Source organism: Engraulis encrasicolus, chromosome 22, assembly GCF_034702125.1.
Source record: "Engraulis encrasicolus isolate BLACKSEA-1 chromosome 22, IST_EnEncr_1.0, whole genome shotgun sequence".
Classification (NCBI taxonomy): Eukaryota; Metazoa; Chordata; class Actinopteri; order Clupeiformes; family Engraulidae; genus Engraulis; species Engraulis encrasicolus.
In genome coordinates, this window is record NC_085878.1 from 10,084,975 (window position 1) to 10,098,239 (window position 13,265).

The 13,265-nt window shown below is 42.8% G+C and overlaps 1 long non-coding RNA gene across 1 annotated transcript in view; it reads left to right on the forward strand.

Annotated features, from left to right (window-relative positions):
* Positions 1–263: 263 nt before the first annotated feature.
* The window catches only part of LOC134438559 (uncharacterized), a 23,689-nt gene continuing 10,687 nt past the window's right edge, over positions 264–13,265 (forward strand). The window contains exons 1-2 of the long non-coding RNA XR_010032623.1: positions 264–348; positions 650–730. This is a non-coding gene — a long non-coding RNA (uncharacterized LOC134438559). The remainder of the gene's footprint in view (positions 349–649; positions 731–13,265) is intronic.

The window sequence follows — 13,265 nt, forward strand, 5'->3', positions numbered from 1 at the left end:
AAAGTGACCAACATAGCTAAGGGAATTGTTAAACGTTGCCAAGTATATTATTGGTGATGTGAGTTAGCCAGCTAATGCGTTGTTATCAGTATGGTGTGATTCCCAATCCATATACTTATGTAGGCTATTCTTTCACTAGGCTATAACCAACGAAGTAGCCTATCTATTCTACCTTTTTCGAGGTTTCCATACAGTGTTTCTTTCCACACAGTGAATTGAAAATGGTCAACAGCAGGCTGAACACGAACAGGAATGAAGAAATGCCGGTGCTAGTTTGAAATGCGTAGACCATTGGACTGGCAGTGGTTACTACAAGGGTCGGGTGAGATGATTTGGCGGGTTCTGCAGGTAAGGGCGCGCGGGCGCGCATATCAAATTGGCTGACCTTGGAAATCCGTGAACACCGGTAGTTAGGCTATGACTACTGTAGGCCTATATCTCTGACTACAATATGACTAAAACTCATGGTTCGCTTAAATTTGGATAATACATTAAAATTGCATGCAGTCTGCATTTTGTTGTTGTTACATAGTACCCTACATAATTGTGACATATTATTATTATTGATAATTGATTGTTAGCCTAGCCACCAGGTGGTAGATAGACACTTAGCTGTCTGAATGATGCTGTGCTTGCTTCTTGCTTGCAGTTCCGTGCCTGACCACTTACATCAGGAAAACATCTGCTGATTCCTCCACAAGACAAGGCAGGCCTATTCTGTGACAAAGAGGTAAGCTGATTACATGGAAACATACTGACATTTATTCAAATCAACATTTAAACCAGTCTTCTTACTTCCTTTAATCAACTTATTGGGCAATTGAAACAACTAAACAGCATTAATAACAATCATATAAGTCTACTTCATTGGTTGAAATAATTAGGGCATTGAGTGATTATCATGTTAAACACGTTTGGTTCACAGTACTATTGTTTTATGTTGTTGTGTATTTAAATAATGGGAAAAAAATATTAGATATTTTTGAGTTTTAACTTCTCTTTTGATAAATGTACACTCCTCAATTTTGTTAAGCTTATTGTTTATAGGCTATATTCATTTTGTAAGGAACATCACACAGAAAACAAAAAATGGGCCTTCGAGAAAGTCAGATTATGGTTCTATAAAAATCATACCATATGAAATCATAGTCAGCGATGATCTTATCCAGAGAGTGAAGTTCAATTTTGCCTGAAAATATTTCAACCTTTTATTGCACGTCTTCATTATTGTGGCTTTCAGCTTCTTGGTCAAATAGGGAAACAATTACAAGATATGGGCCTGGAAATGGTTTGAGGTTGCCAGATAGATTTATCTTTATTTTCATTGTGGTTGAAGACATTTTGGGGAGTAAATCCCATAGGCCTATACTATATTAACCAGAAGCACATGATACAGACTGAGGATTATGAGGGATATAATTATCAGTTCTTTTGTTTTTGAAAATTTAAGAATCATGTGATAATGAAATGCTTGCAGTCATTGGTTTAAAATATTTGAAAGTAAATAGGAGTGGCTAGTGACTATCAGAGGCACGTCTGCTTTGATAAGTCAGTGGTGTCTTTGAGTCTGGTGAGGATGGTGCCAAATATTTCAGAAATCTTGGCATAAATACCCATGTGTTTTTTTGGCAGTTTTATTAATTGGATATGTCATGAACCACTTAACCAAGTGTTCCAGCCATTGCAGAATTGTTCTGCTACTTTTGCGTAAACCCTGCTTCCGCCCTTTTTTCGTCTGGAATACCGCCTGGGTGGATGACTTCCATCTTCAAGCAGTCCTCCGATGCGTATATTAAAGCCAGTGCTGCTGCATCCTATAGGGGAGTTTATCAAAAGGCAATCAATCTGCCACGAAGAAGAAGACACACATTGTGGATTCACAAGGAAAATATATTCACCCCCGTAGAAGTCAGACTTTATTTTTCACCCATATTTTTGCATGAAGATGAGGGAAAGTATAGTAGCTGAACTATTTGAAGTTTGCCACCCCTGCCATTGATCATGGGCGACTCACCTGTGTACGGTGTCAGGGAAGATAAGAACTATTAGAACTAAATGACTGGGTTGAGTCTTTTAAGCCCCAGCAGGCAGGAGTGAGCCTCTGAACACCACCACCGCAAGACTTTGATATAAAAAGACATTCATTAACATAGACGTGCTATGTTGCCATGACACCCCCAGCCTTCAGGAAGGTTAAACGACGCCATCATCTAATAATAACCATTATTAACGACTTGTTTGACTAATGACGTGGAAAGATTTTTTTTAAAAAAGAGGATCGATCTGCTCATCTGGCACTGATCAGATTGAGCTTAGAGGTGGAAAAGACAAATAGTCTACTTCACAATGCTGAGCCCAGATTTATATCTATTGAAATGGATGGATATCAGCTGCAAGGGAGCTCTGATTTGCATGTTTTTCTCTCTGTATCTTCTTGTCATTTTGTCTATCACTAATGGAGAGAGAGAGAGAGAGAGAGAGAGAGAGAGAGAGAGAGAGAGAGAGAGAGAGAGGGAAAGAGGAGGAGGAGGAGGAGGAAAAGGAGGAGGAAAAGGAGGAGGAGGACGCCCAAATGCAGGATGCAATGCACAATAATTAAACCCCTTTAACAAGCCTTGTGAAACTGAGTGTCGGGGCTTCCTTCTTTCATCTCAGGAAACCAGGACAGACCGACGGGGAGACGCATATGCCAAGCGCTGCCCGAGAGTCTCTCTTAAAGACATAGGGAGGGCATCAATCTGCCTCCAGAAGTCTGGCTGCCGATAGCTTTTTCTCTTTTTTTCCCCCTCCAACCCCACCAAAATACTCGCCAGATTATGCTGGGTGGGTCTTTTTCTGAGTTGTGAATTGTGACACATAGTTCCCGTCTGGCAGGCTAAAAACTTTTCTTGAAAAGATTACGTTTCCTGACAGTGCCTTCATTAAGACTGATAGAATGTGAGCTATAGCTCTATCGTTCCCCTCCATTGGAACCATATGTGCTCTTTTTTAGCCAGTCTGGCTGATTGATAGCAAACTGTTTACACAGCAATTATAGGTATATTCAGAAGAGATTTTCTACATCAAAATCTGAAAGATGCCTTTTTTGTTATTGCTATGATATGACAGTGTAGTTTATGCAGACAGTTCAGAAACATATCATACGGCTCAATATGATTTATCTGTGACATTTCATCTTTAGAATGTGGCAATTCAGAAACGTGACACCTTAAAATACTTTTCAATTCAACATTTCTGGCTCGACATAATATATTTTTCCTTAAAGTACACAAACCAGACTCCTGTTCTGCCAGAGAACGAGTCAAGTTTTTCTATTATAGTCTGCGAGCACTCGCCCCCATTGTCACTTGCATTTGGCTTTCATTATGTGCTTGCCCCAGGCGCCTGGCGGCCTGTAAGCGAGCCAGCAGTGATTTGGTTTATAGAGATCATATGGCAAGGAAACAGGGCTTGAAAGACACAACTTCGGGAACCATATTTGATGGATTTCCTATGATTTTAGCCCAGGTTTACTCTTTCCTGTTGTGAAACTGACACACAGGGGGTACACGCGCCAGGACGGAGGGATGAGCGACAGAGAGAGAAAGAGCCAATTAAACGACAATACTCGCTCTGTTTTCACACGTCTCCGATTGCATATCCTATCAGGAGAGCGAGGCTATCCAAATGCAGGCAGGAAACCACACAGAGTGAAGGTTGCCTTTGTCATGAACAATTAATGTAACCTCCTCAACTGGGATCAGCTTTAGCTCAGAGGCAAAAGGGGGCTTCATCAGGATTCAGATGTTGAGCGAGGAAGGGAATCCGCTGTAGCCGGCTCCTGCCTAAGACTTTTAGCAGACAAGGCAGCAAGGAGAGACATCATAAAAGCCTGCGAGGCTGAGCCAGCCGTCCAGTCTTCGAAACGAACGTGGTTTTCGGTGGACAGCAGAACAGAGAGAAGTTTATTTGAGAGGGTTTCTCTCTTTTTTCTTCCTTTCCAGCCAGAGGAAATCACGTCACATATGCCAGCCGTACTGTCTGTCCAACCTTTCCCACCCTTCACCCTCACCAAACAGGCCAACCGACCGACCAACCAAAAAGCAAGTGCCAGTCTTCATCAGTGTGACCAAAATGTCATCAAGTAGTTTAATGCCCCTTAATATCGCTGTATCGTTTACATTCCCCAGTGCACTGGAAATGAGTCCCAGCTGGGGATTTCTGGAAACCCAAAGAGACGGGCAGAGAAGGAGTGGGGTGGAATTGACAGGCTATTTAGACGTGCTACTTCACTTTGCATTAGAGTGTACAATATCAGGCGCAGGGACGGACGAAGGAGGGGCCAGATTTCAGCCCTTGTGTGCCTTGGGTCTGAAGCCACAGATCACTTACCTGAGGAAATCAAAGTCAATGGCAGAGGATCTGTCCTGGAGAGGTGCCCAGAGTCCGGCCACCCCCTTTTCGAAAGAAAAAAGGAGGAAAAAAGTGTGAAAACCTGCCGAAAAGAAAAGAGAGCCTCATTCAGAAAATCCATTACTGCTCAAGGAGCCAGCGAGCATGAAAAGAGCTGTCTTGTTAAAGCCAGTGGTTGATAAAACAAGGCATTGGGTTGAGGAATTGCTGGGCCACTAGGCACTAGTGACATGAGAAAGACAGAGAAAAAGAGGTGAGATAGAGGGGGTGCAGAAATATCCTGTTCAGTCTTGCAACTAACCTGTGGCATGAAGTTCAATATAAAATTGCCCTGAAGGTTTTTTCCCTGCTGCGCCTTATTTAACATTTGAACTCGGGAAATCAATCATGTGAAAAATCAATCATGTGTATAAAGCATTTACAAACCCGTACAACCCATAACCACAGTGTCATTAACGCTTCCATTTCCCTTCTTCTACTTGAAAATGGTGGTACATAGTGTCAGTATTTCAGTTTCAGTTCCTTAGGATGAGTAGAGTAGCATAATGACGGTCAAACTCTGTAGACACAGTTAAGTGTGCTGAGGTGCTGTGGCGTTACAGTCAGAGGCAAGGGGTCCTGATGGGCTTGTGATGATTTAAGGAAATGTAAAGTACAGTTGTTGCTTTGCAGGGCCCTCCGTGATCTCACCACGGCCTCGTTATTTTTGTGTCCCCTGCCACCGAAACTCTAAGCCACTTTGATCCAGAGGATTTTCAGTTTTTAAGTGCACAATGTTGAGATTCTCAGGGAGTCGCAATCTGTTTCGGGACATGATACGGTTTTTGAAAACCGGATTAAAAGTGTGTAGGGGTTATTGAAGCTCAAGATGCACAGATCGGCTTAGCAACTTTTTTGGTGACTGTTTTTTTGTTGTTGCAATCGACTGTATCCTTCTCCACTGTGTGGACCTGAGCGATGTCTTCTGTAAAATGAGGTGGAATCCTGTCTGCCTGCTGGCGGGGATGTGGAGAATGGCATCAGGTATGGGCCACCTGTCAGAAGACCGTTGACCCTTTAATCATCCTTGTCCTTCTAAGCCGCTGGCTCCCTCAGTAGATTTGTTTTTAATGTGCTGTGATTTTCAAAGAGCCCTTCCTTTCTTATCCCCGTCCTGCTGGGCCGCTGAAGTCCCAGTGTGGGCAAAGGCCGGCTTCAAATGCCTCACATTAAGACAAGTGGTGGGAGAACAACCTTAATAGTGAGCTGCCACTGCTGTCTCATTCTGTGGCACAGTGCTTTTTCTATCAGGGATCACAGCCAAAAGAAATACATTTGAATGCATTATAAGGAATAGCTCTCATGCACATTTTATATTGAAATGTATGGCCTTATTTTATGTAAAATATACTGTGATTTGCCCCCTGGTGTTTTATTTCTTAAGGTCTTTGCGAAGGAGGTGGTTTATGCTGAGAGATTGTAATTTCACTATGATTTGTAAATGAAGTGCGGTGTCTTTATGCAACCTTTTTATGGTTGTTTACTGAACGAATTTAAATAGGTAAATGTGCATGTTCTACATCATAAATGTACTGTAGTGGTGTCTTGCAGTCAACAGGTAAACAGAAGCTTTTAGGAGGAAATGAGGACAATTGTGTCTCCACGGTTCTCACCCCCTAATCTATGTGAGTGCTGTGAGAAAGTAGAATACTGGCAGTGATTTGTTGGCTGGGTTTTTGCAGCTTTTGTGCTCAAGAAAAAGTGAAAGAATGGCTATTTTTGTCTCAATCTTGCCTTCGCCTTTATCTTTCTGTCACTTGTACTTGATACTGAAGAGCAGGGATGCCGACAGGGGGGGACACAAGGGGGGACAAAAGGGTATGCTGTCCCGGGCCCAGGGTGAGAGGGGGCTCAGAATTGGGTCCTCATTACATTGAATGTATTGGGTTTTGGATTCAGATTACTTTGTCCCTGGCCCGGTTAAACCTGTCAATGGCCCTGCTGAAAAGTATACAGTATGTTGTATTGCATAGCATATTATAATATGTCAAAACCGTTTATGAACCATGCTTGCACAATGAATTCCTTGGATGATATGATAAGCCATTCACTGACTTTTGTTAAAAAAATCTATTCAAATGGCAAAAACACATTTTACCTCATCTTATATGGATGTACAGTAGACACTGCTGTGAAAACGGTTGAGAAAGTTGTGTACCTGGATAAGAGATAGGGCATGCGAATAGTGTGATGGTGAATTCCTGTACTGAGACGTGCACAATCACTACGGAAGGCACTAAATCAAATGTCACTGGAGTTTGATCTTGATCGTGAAGATATTTATGCCCTTATTGATATTCAGCCAAGGCATTTCCTGGTTTTGGCTTAACCTGTGCAATTTAAAAGGAAAACATTTTATCATCATTTGTTGATAATTTACTGACAGAGCAGCACCACTCTGAAACCCCTAAGACAATTTCAACCATTGTGTTCAGGGTAATAAAAGTACTTCTGGAATGGGCCCGTTTGACCAGAGCTCCAAAAGAATGAAAATTGTTCCTCAAATCAAATGAAAACTTGGCAGGTGACCTCAGTTTCTTTTGCTAAGCTTCCAGATCACTTAACGTAAAGCCCACTGACATACATGAAGAGGAGAAACTTCAGTCAGTACGGTGGGGAGTGCAATAACCCAGAGAAAGCCAAAGAACATGGCTGCCAAATCTGTAATTCTCTCTATTGACGTCTATCATCTTTGCGTTTTTCTTCTTTCTTTGCTGGACCTGTAGGCTGTGATTTCATTTCAAACCACAAAATTTCCAGCAGTCATTATGTGTGGTATTTTTTTTATAAGACAGCTATTCAGTGAATAGAATATGTTTGGATACATTTTTTTCAAGCCTTCTCACATTTTAATGATGTGCTACATGCCATTATATTATAATTGTCATTTTCCATCATGGGACCACAGTACAGTGACACATTTTTATCCACGTTTGAAATCGTTATGATACAGTTGCACAGTACAATCCTCCCTTATTCATAAGCAATTCTCTTTTTTTTCATCTGGCGCTAACAGTGACACATCAGGGGTGGGTGTAAATACAGGGCAAAGACAGTACACATTTTCTGAAAAATTCACTATTGCCTTTTTTGTTCATAATGAGGGGGGAAAATCCTGCTAGTGACATGAACTGAGAATTTGGTTTTAAAAGTTTTATGCTGGTTTGGATTTGGTAAAAGGTCATAGTGTTGGCTTTTCTCAGAAAACTTTGTTTCCATTATTGAAGCTGGAGTTTTTATTTGTTTGAAAGTGAATTAAAGGTTATAAAATGTCAACAACTGTAGACCATGCTGCTCTCGCAAATAATAAATAACTATGAAATGGATTTGCTAGATCATTAGTATGTGGAGTAGTAGATGACAGATAATAAACACCCACACAAACCCATGGGATGTATTGGACTTGGCAAAGAAAAAAACCCACTCATGCCATGTATTGGACTTGGCAACAAACACCCATGGCATGCATTAGCCTCGGCAAGCCACTCAATAACAGTTAAAGACTATGAAGGTGGCGGTGGTCTGGCGATCAGTGATCTGGACTACCAAGCAGAACAATACTGTTCTCAGGCTTTACCATCACTGAGCCTCTGAGAGAGTTTCCTGTAGTATTTTTCGAGTCACTGTGGTGGTATGTCACTGTGGATAATAGTGGCTTATCAATGAAATATCATGCAATGCATGTACTCTATCTGTCTTCAAACAGACCATAATTTATATTGAGATTGACTAGTTGTGAAAGTAGTACTTTCCTTTGGTGTAGTGGAATTATTATTAAAGAAGGACCACTACTGCCTGACATGCAGTGACATAGCCTTCATATATTTAGAGCTAATAGGGCAAGGTTTTGTAAGTGGAATAATCTAAATGCAGGTTCACCTGAAAAAAGTTTGCATCTGCAGATGCAAGTAGACCCAGGTTGGAAACAGTCATTTGTCCAAAGTTAGTCATGTAACAAGCCGTAATTTAACAATTGTGAAAAATAGCATTGGGAGTTATTTGATTGAATGCTGGTCTAGACCTTACTCTAGCACAGAAGCAATAGATATTTCATTCCATAACCACTTTGTTTTTGTAAGTGTTGCTAAGTGCTGCACTGTTGCCTTAAAAAAAGGTGAAAAACCACCCATTTAGATATTGAATAAACACAATATAAGAAGTTGACCTAAAGTGGGCAACCTAGGAAAGGGTGGCAGTCAGCAGTAGACGGGACTAAAAAGGGGCATTGTTTTGGATATGGGTCAGCTTTGCCAGCCTACCACTCTCTAGAACATTCTGTGGTGTCACATAATACTGTCAGTTTCCTGTTAAAGCTGCCAGTGCAGAAAGAATGTGTGTGTGTGTGTGTGTGTGTGTGTGTGTGTGTGTGTGTGTGTGTGTGTGTGTGTGTGTGTGTGTGTGTGTGTGTGTGTGTGTGTGTGTGTGTGTGTGTGTGTGTGTGTGTCTGGACACGTGTGTGTTTTTGCATTCGTGCGTATGTGTCTGGGTGGGGGTGAGCAGGCAATGGTGTAAGTGGCAGTGGTTTGGACAAGGCTCATAACACTTGCAAAAAAATGAATTTACACAGAATTATTCCATATTTGTGAGAGTGTAGGTGTTGATTATGGTCTGCTGGCCCCGTTACCATGCTATGTACTTCAGTACAACATTGTATGCTGCCATAAAGTGAGCCTATGTACCCCCACCCCCCACCAGAAGTTACACATAGTATTTTCAGTGCCGTAAATGGGCAATGACAGGGGACTGGCATTTTCTCTCCCCCTCAGCTTCTGGTAGATGATTGGTGGTGTCTTTCAGAACGTATGGACTGCTCTGCCGGGCCGGGCGGAACCTGAGTGCTTAGGAACAGCCTCACAAATAGAGAGGTTTATGGGCTCCTCCATGAACACGGTGCACAGTTTGCTGCCAGCGAAATAACTCACCTGTCTTGCGTGCACCAATTGAAATGTAGATGTTTTTTTGTTATAGTTTTGTTTTCCCTCGTACGGGCCAAGTAAGAGTAAGCCTACTGTCGTGGGAAGGATATTACTGTAGATCATATGGGTTTTTTTCCTGCTCATTTTAGACGTCCATAAAGATACTATACACTATAAGGCCCAACTACCCTTAGTGTGTCCTTACTATCAGGTCTATACTTAGTCAAAACTGACAGTAATATATTATGTTGAATGAATATGTGCTTAAATAAAAGTAGATGCTGCACTACTGTCATTCAGTTCAACAGTTCCGTTATCCCATAGGAAGAGCGGTCTCACTTGTACTTTAAAACTTAAGTTATTTAATTATAAGAAAATCAACTCCGACTCCAACTTTAAATGACTTTAACAGGCGAAGCCATTATTCTGAAAGGAGTCTTTTGTCGGATTTAGAGAGTATTCAGTGTAAGAGTAGATGCTAACGTTGATCGGGGCTTACTGAGGTTGCTGTACTGCGTCAGCCATCATTGCGCGATTGCATTTACAGCTGTTGCCATGGTGCAGTCCATCACCATATTTATTTTTTATTAGATCTATGGCCTCGTAACATTAGGGTCTTTTTTTCTTTCTCTTCTTTTTTCTTTTAATTTTTCCCTTTCGGCTGCCAGACCACACCACCGCTCAGTAAATGTGATGCCTTTGGAATTAACATGCTACTGTTAAATATGGCCAACGCTACACAAATGTCAGATTCAGAAGTGTTCACATTATGATGCCTTTTCTGGTCAAAGTCAGAGCCACGGTCGGAGTTTTAGTGGCGTTTGTCAGTGGAACGTCTGTCTGGTTTTACTCAGTGGAACTAAACCATAACAATGAAACTGTGCCATTTGCAGTGACGTTTATGAGCATAGAACTTAGCATTCAGCGTGGTCCAGGATTTATTTTAATGGTTAGGCATTGTTTAAAGTGTCTGATGTGTCAACTGGAGGAGGAATATAGGACTGTTGAATGTTGGTCTTGATCCAGTGCCCCAGTGGTTGACTCGTGTGCCTTTTTTGTTTTTAACTTCATCGTCTTGAAGTCTTCATTTTATCGCAACACTTAGTCAGGACAAAAATGCTAAGAAAGCAGACATGTTAAATAAGACAAAAAAATGTTTGTGTTACTGATACAATCTCAAACCCCAAATTTAGTGTGCGAACATGTGTTTCACTCATTTTTAGCCGCTGGTGTTATCTTTGGAGACGGGCAACTCATTGCAAGAATGACTCACAGCCCTCTATTTCAAGAGGAAAAAAAGAGAGAGAAAGAGAAAGAAAAGGAGAAGGAAAGAAAGAAAGAACCTCCACTGGTGTTAGGCACAGGAAATCTCCACACGTATCCCGCCTGGCTGCATTGGCACGGCCGTTTGCGAGGAGGCTGGAGATTGTGTCATTGTGTGTTTAACCCCTGCCTCCGTGTCACAACGGCCTACACATTACTGCTTCTCTGCTCCCATAATGTAGCTGTCGGGGACGGTCATTCTTAAGGGTTCTTGCGGTGAAAATGTGTAAATGAGATTTTGGCCTTGCTATTCCTCCCCGCTCCCCCTCCTCCCTTCCCTTCAGCCGGCGTGCATGGCAAGCTGACATTAATGAGCAGTCAGAGATTGGGTGATTTAGAGGTGAGGCGGCCTCCCCGCGGCAGAAGGAAAATAAAGTCAAATAATAGATCTCCAGGCTACAACTAAAGCGGATTGTGATCCAGCGCTGAAGTCACGATAGTGTCATTGAGCTGGAGGGAGGGAAAGAGGGATCAGGAGGGGGAGTGGGGGGGCTATAGAGGTAGGGAGGGGAGGCCACTGCCAGCCGCCTGGAGCCACGTCAAGCAGTGTGCATGTGGGACTCCTCTGCAACCCTCCGTCTGTCAGCTCCTCCTCCTCCTCCTCCTCCCCCTCCTTCTTCTTCTCCTTCACTTTTATCACCTCCTCCTTCACCTCCACCTATCCCCTCCACCACCTCCTCTACTGAGTGCATTTTGCAGAGTTAATTCAACACCCAGAGAGTTGATTTCAACTCTCTAAATGTTAATGTAATATAGCGTACCACCCTTCCTCATCTTCATCCTCCTCTCTGCCCCCTCACCCTCTTCCTCCACCTTCTCCTTCTCCTCTTCCTCATCCTCATCCCTTTTCTCCACCTCCACCCCTTCCTCATCCTCTTCCATCCTAGTTGTTTGTCACTATTCTATTCTCACCCGGGCACTACCACCATAGCAACCTGTTGACACCTGAGAACAGCGGCGGCAGCAACAGCAACAGAGGGTGTGGCACAGAGTGGCATGGTGTGGTGGGGTGTGGTGGGGTGTTGTGGTGTGTTGCGGTGTTGTGTGTGGCACGGTGTGGTGTGGTGTGGTGTGGCATGGCGTGCAAGAGACGGCCCGGTGGCACGGTGCCACACTGGTCAGCTGCCAGGAGAAAGCAGGGCGTGTTTTACCTCCCCTAACAGCACCGCTGAGCTTTATTAGGCGAGCGGGCAGAATCGCAGCCATTGTGAAAGGGCACATTTAAGGGCACAGGGTGTACAGTAGACACAGTGCTGAGAACACAAGCCAGTGTGCATGGTCAGCCAAGCCAGCCAACTGGCTCCAGGCAATACAGTTTGAGTTTTCTTTTTTTTCTTTAATTTTAACATTCTTTGTGTATTTAATTCCGTCGTCTCCCCCATTGTCTGTTATGTGGGTGGCAGTTCAGTCATGTGTAGGATTAGGCATGGTTTTGTAATTTTCCGTAATTGAGAAATAATGGCTTTTGGTTTCGTTGTTACCAGTGTGCTTTGTTATTTCAGAGGCCATAAATTAGCTTTACATGTAAGCTGTTTAAAAGGGCGGATTGTGTGCTCTTTTATATGCGGCGTAATGCATTTACCTCAACTCTCTGCGGAGAATGAGACATTGGAATAATTTTTTTGTGTAAACGAGCACAATTTGGTGTAAATTTACACGTCATTAGAGCTTGTGACACTTTTTTTTCTCCACGTATTCATTTATTTGGTGGTCCTGAAACTTTCCACATCCCCTCACTCTGTTTCATGACGCCGTTCTTCATCCAGACAGAGACCTGACTAAGGCAATCATCGTTATGCACACTGTCTACTGTGGTTACAGTCATCTGGTTTTGGAAGTTGTGTTTTTGTCCAGAGTCCCTGGATATGACTCATAGGCGCGGACTTTTTTGCAAAGTAGAAACAAAGCCTGCTTTAATGTTCCCTCTATTAACTCTGTACCTCTTAATAAAAACACCAGTAGACTATACTCTCGCTCTCACACAGGCTCTCTGTCTCATGCTGTGTTCCCAATCACACTCAGACGACGCCCGAGCAAACACACGCACCCACACAAGACCAGTGTTGCCAGATTGGGCTGTTTCCCGCCCAATTGGGCTGCTTAGGATGGTCGTGTGCGGGTAAAAATGGCATTTAGCAGGAAAACCCGCCCAATTTTAGCCATAGAAATCAATAGAATTGGGCGGGATTTTGAGCTTCTAGGCTGGTTTTGAGCATTTTTTGGGCTGGAAATCATCAGCCTCATCTGGCAACCCTGCACAAGACCACATACATTCACTCACACGCGCACAAATACGCACGCATACACATATTGACATTTTATGCTCAATTTAGCATTGTTTTCCTAAAGCTGCTGTGTTGTTGACTATAGCCTTTGGCCTGGTCATGGCCTTAAGTTTAGCATTGCGACACATTGTTAGGATTGTGTCAAATATTTGTATTTTATAAAGGCATTTCCAAACAAAGGCATGTCTCTCTCTCTCTCTCTCTTTGTCTCTCTCTCTCTCTCTCTCTCTCTCTCTCTCTCTCTCTCTCTCTCTCTCTCTCTCTCTCTCTCTCTCTCTCTCTCTCTCTCTCTCTCTCTCTCCCTCATATA